This window comes from Octopus bimaculoides, chromosome 6 (genome assembly GCF_001194135.2).
Source record: "Octopus bimaculoides isolate UCB-OBI-ISO-001 chromosome 6, ASM119413v2, whole genome shotgun sequence".
NCBI classification, from domain to species: Eukaryota; Metazoa; Mollusca; class Cephalopoda; order Octopoda; family Octopodidae; genus Octopus; species Octopus bimaculoides.
Genome location: NC_068986.1, coordinates 1,744,806 through 1,750,734, shown reverse-complemented (window position 1 = coordinate 1,750,734; position 5,929 = coordinate 1,744,806). Strand labels below are relative to the sequence as shown.

At 34.7% G+C, this 5,929-nt stretch overlaps 1 protein-coding gene across 5 annotated transcripts in view; it reads left to right on the top strand.

Moving 5' to 3' along the window:
* LOC106881073 (organic cation transporter protein) overlaps nucleotides 1–5,929 on the top strand; it is a 311,309-nt gene that overhangs the window by 34,288 nt on the left and 271,092 nt on the right. The gene's annotated exons all lie outside the window — the stretch shown is intronic.

The following is a 5,929-nucleotide window of genomic DNA, read 5'->3' as shown; positions in this document are numbered from 1 at the left end:
CCCCCCCCCCCCACTGGTACCCATTAGAAAAAGGGTAATGCAAAAAACAAAAGTAGCAAACAAACAATTCCTTGCTAAATTAACTTGCCAGGGAAACTAGTTACTATTTACCAGGTGTATGGATAATTAAAATGGAATACAATGGTTAACATAATTAAAATGGAATGCAATAGAACCATTCAGTGAATTCTAGAGTCAGAGGCATTTGTCTATGAGTTAAATTAACACTCAAACCATTTTAGCATGAAAACACAGTTATTAATTATACAACATATATAAATTTCTTTTAAATTGACATGAATATTACTTTTAATTAACTTTGTTACATCTCAAAAAATGTTATGCTTTATTAATTTACTTGTGCTAATTATAATTGGCAAAAACTCATTATCCAAGTCATTCCCGAAGTGGGTGAAAGAGTTTTTTGATCAAAATATGATAGAAGCCTTACTATCAGCCCAGTGGGTGTTTGATTGAGCAAAAGGGTATTTAGCTCATTAAATAAAGTGGTTCAATGGAGTTTGAACCCAAGACAGGGAGAAAATCAACTAAATACATCTGGTGTGGCACTTCATGGATTCAGTCAATTCACTAACTTTATGATATCTGTACTAGTTTAATATATAACAGTTATTTTATATGTAATAGGTCCACAATATGTATGTATGTATGTATGAATGTATGTATGAATGTATGTATGAATGTATGTATGAATGTATGTATGAATGTATGTATGTATGCATGCATGCATGCATGCATGCATGCATGCATGCATGTATGTATACATGTATGTATGCGTGCATGTATGTGTGTATATGTATATATATATGTGTGTGTGTGTGTGTGTGTGTGAATATATATATATAGTAGGATTGTGTGTATATATATGTGTGTGTGTGTGTGTGTGTTGTTCAGATTTACAGAAAGCAAAAGACAAAAACAACTGAGGGAACAACAAGCAGGTGTATTAGTTAGGAAGAGTGGAAAAGTTTTTGACATTTCGAGCCTACGCTCCTCAACTGAAAGGACCAAGAGGAAAAAAAATGGAGAGAGAAAAAGAAATGTTTAAGGATTATATGTATATATACATATATATTTGTATATATAATATGAATGAAATTGAAGAGTGTGTATATGGAGATTTATTTTCATTAAAATTTATACACTAAACTAGTTCCACATTTGTATGATTTTTAAAAGAGTAGCTTTGAGGAATGTGGAGCCATATCACAAACTGTATCAGGAACAATACACTTTTGAAAATCATACAAATGTGAAATCAGGTAATTGTATTAATTTTAATAAAAAAAATTTTTCACATAGTACACTTTGTGCATTTTCAATTTCATTTATTGTTTTCTATATCATTGCTTGTATGAATTAATAACACTATAACAATATATATATAAGTTGTTGACACTCCGTTGGTTATGACAATGAGGGTTCCAGTTGATCCAATCAACAGAACAGCTTGCTTGTGAAATTAACGTGCAAGTGGCTGAGCACTCCACAGACACATGTACTATTAACATAGTTCTCAGGGAGATTCAGCGTGACACAGAGTGTGTCAAGGCTGGCCCTTTGAAATACCGCTGGCTTGACCAATCCGTGGAGCACCTCCAATACATCAGACTTTGCAATGACACCCTGGTCTCACACCATTTCCTCTCTACCAGTCATTCACTACAACATCTGTCTATGTCTAGACTGTTTTTACTATGGGGCCATCTAGGCTCCCGCCTTCACCGTAATTAATCTTCTCTCTTCGCCCCTTTGCACAACATGGACTCAATTCACCTCTTCTTTTTGTCTGACACCCACCTCACCGCCTCTCTTCATTTGATACCACACACATGTATATGTATATATAATGTATAGCATGACCCAATGTGTACACACACACAAACACACGCAACTGGCTTCTGTACAGTTTCTGTCTAACAAAAAGATTTCACTCAGAAGCCATTCGTGATCCATGAATCTAGAATGGAAGATACTTGTCCAAGATGCTGTGCAGTGGAATCAAACCTAAAACCACATGGTTTATAGTCAAAGCACCTAACCACATGATCATGCTATCATCCTTTAACTGTTCAATCAACACATCTGTGGCCAAGAAATATAATTCTAGATGTCAGAGGACATGTAGGATTATAAATACTGTTAGCATTAATATTGCTGTCATGGTAGAAATGGTGGAATTTGTGTTGATAATTTATAGATTTCTATTTAATGGCAATTTCTGTTTACTAGAAAATTTAAATGTTTTGCATTCTATTTATTCATATATCAAGCTTTACACCTGAGAAAACTGTACAGTTCAGTACCATTTGTATACCATCTATCAAAAGGCAATAACCATTTATCAAAATATCTGTTCTTCCTGATACTACATCAAGGCTGTTGGTGGCTGCAGAAATAGTAACAGCTATTACAACAACAAAATGACAACAAACAGCATCAGCAATCTTCGTAATTTATCTTTGTAAAGCTGTGTTATCAGATATGAATGCAGTATTTCCATATTGCAGTGAAGGCACGTGGCTTCATAGTTTGGGCATTTGGTTCATGATCATAAGGTCACAAGTTTGATATTTGGTGCCGTGTTATGTCCTTGAATAAGCTACTTTATTTCATGTTGCTTCAGTTCCGTCAGCTGGTAAAAACGAGTCGTAACTGTATTTCAAAGGCCAGCCTTTTCACATTGTGTCATGCTGAGAACTATGTTAAGGGTACATGCGTCTGTGGAGTACTCAACCACTTGCATGGTAATTTTATGAGCAGGCTGTTCCATTGGCCAGATGAACTGGAGCCCTCATCATTGTAACCAATGGTGTGCCATGGTAGGTGGAAGCCCATTGTGTGTGTGCATGTGTGTGTGTGTATGTAACTTTGTGTTAGTGTTTGTCAGCTGATACTCGTTTATTTAAGCTCCCATAATTCAGCATTGTATGTGTGTGTGTGTGTGTGTGTGTGTGTGTGTGTGTGTGTGTGTGTGTGTGTGCGTGTGTGACTTTGTATTTATGTTTGTCCTCTACCACTACCTGACAACTAGTGTTCATTTGTTTATGTTCCCAAAATTTAGCTGTTCAGCAAAAGAGACTAATAGAATAAGAACCAGATATAAAGGAAAAACATAAATACTAGGGTTGATTTGTTCAACTAAACTCCTTCAAGGTGGTGCCCCAGCATGGCCACAATCCTATAACTGAAACAAGTAAAAGATAGAACATAGGTTCAATATGAACTTACAACTGTTATTCTTTAACTGCTTTCATCAGACTGTGAGACATTTGGGGAACTACCTTCAAAGGTTTTGGGTCAAACATACCAAACTCAATAATTATTTTAGTTTGATATTTATTTTATGAATTTATTTTTATGAAGTGCCTAAGTTATATTTTGACATAAAAGGATGCAATTCTGAATTATATTCAATTTTTAACAATATATTATTTTAAAACATTGGATAGTATTGCATCCCTTTATCTCACAGTGTAACTTAACCTTCTGATAAATAAAAATTGATATTATATATCTTACTATACAAAGTGAAACCACAGAATATCTGTCACATTACCTGATGAGCCATGTGTTGGTGAAACCTCAAGTTGTCATGTAAATATAAGTACTTTACTCATCAATATTTTATGCTATTTTGTTCCATTCAAGGTATATGTTTTTTTATTTCTTTACTTCTTTAGAAATTTGATCAGATAAATACCAGACAGAGTACTAGGGTCATTGTAATTAACCAAAACCCTTGAATGTTGTTCTCTAACATGGCTACACTCAGTGTATGAATTGACCTAAACCATAATCAAACTATATTTCTGAGAAGAGTCTGATTATGAAAGTCTAGTTGTCAACTGTTTGACTGAAAATAAATAATGCATATTTCTATCATTTATTCATCAAAGGAATATATTTTAAATGATGTCTCATGAGACTTATGAGAAAACGCTGATGGCTGGTTGTTGGAGAATCTCTCATCAGAATTCAAGATGGTTAAGAAACAACTTAGTTATTTGGAGCAAATTGCTTTAACTCATTTATTACCATATTTCTATTGAAATATACTATTTTGTTTAAGTTAATTTTGAAAATAATGACGAATTTAGTTAAACAATTTTGTCATCATTGTCATTTGGTGTTTGGAACATAATTTGAACATGTGTTTTGATGGTAGGTTTTAATTTAGTTCACTTTAAAATAGAAAATTTGTGTCCAAGAGCAGTTTCAGGCATGTTGGTATCAAAAGGGTTAAGTGAGCAGAATAATTATTCCATTTGACCAGTGATGAAATGATTATTTTAGTTTCTAACAATGTGAAAAAGGAAAGTTGAGTAACCTTTTTATATATTTCAGGCAGAAAGGCTCATCATCAGAAACGTAGAGTTTTTGTTATTTTATTTCTTTATCACAATGCTTCAAGCAAACTACAATACTCTTCTTTTATCCCTGTTCATCATCATCATCATCGTCGTCAACATTTAATGTCTATTTTCTATGCTGGCATGCTTTGGGCAGCTTTACAGGAACTGGCAAAGCCAGATACCGCACCAGATTTCATAGTTTGTTTTGACCTGGTATATACAACTGGATGCCCTTCTTAATGCCAACCACTCCACAAAGTGTACTGGATGTTTTTTACATGCCATCATCACCAATTCTTTTTACATGGCACCAGCACCCACACCAGTGCTTTGTACTTGGCACCTTGGTTTTAGGATCTTAATTTTGTTGTGGTGAGTGGGGTCTTCTTGAGTTCAGCAATTCTCCACAAATCTTGGTTCTCTGTCATCTCTTCTGTCCTGGTTATTTTGTTGAAATGTTTATGACCACTACATTGCTAATATCTATCCTCTGTGAGACATTGGGTAACAAATTGTCTGCATTTGCTTGTCCTTTGCTATAATCGTTTATATTCAGGCAGATGTAGAATGTACCCTATAAAGATCTGCTGCTCTAGATGATGTTCCCTCAAAGTTCACTCTTCTTATCACCTCTAAAAATAGTAGGCAAGTAAAACAAAAAGAAGTAGTCTTATAGAAACTAATTATTACCAACATAGACCATCACCAGTTTCCTTAAATTCTAGATTTTACCAATGTTTATGACTTCAGTTCAAATCAACAGCAGACATTTTATTAAGTATTTTGATGGTACACTTAATTCTTTATTCCCTGTTTAATGTCACCTGTATAGCATCCCTTATTTCATCTTTATTCTATTCTTCTTTTCACTTAGGTAGCATTCTTAACCATACAAGTTCACTCTGGCACCACTCTTTAATTCAAATTAGGTATCCAGTCTGAAGATAACATTCTCTCTTACTCCTCCTAATCTTGGAGATCCTTAAGGGATTCTAGATGCTGGCCTTCCTACTCTAATTAAGCCCTTAAAAAATGTGTTTTGAAATGTCTCTAGAGTTAAACTAGCATCATATATGTAATATATTTATGTTTTCATGAATTCTAAGAATTTCAAGTGCTGCTTTTCAGTTCTGGTTTTCAAGTAATTAAGCAGGGAACAAACTTAAGGATTCTCCTGTCAGTATCACCCACGTCATCATTCTAATCACCACCACCACTGTCATCACCGCCACACTGCTGCCACTGCCACCACCACTACCACTGCCACCACCCTTCTTGCTGCCTTCATCCTCACCCCATCATCATCATCATTATCATCATCATGGTTGCTTTTTCTATGCTGTTATGTGTTGGGTAGGTTTTCTGAAACAATATTTTATTGTCATACTTATCCAGTGGCCATCCTTTTTAGTTGTCTCTTACAGCAGACATACAAAAACAAAGTGTACCTATTCTAAAACTGGGATATACACACTATGTAAGGACGCTAGTCTATTGTAAGTGAATACTCTCTCTCTCTCTCTCTCTCTCTCTTTCTCTCTCTCTCTCTCTCT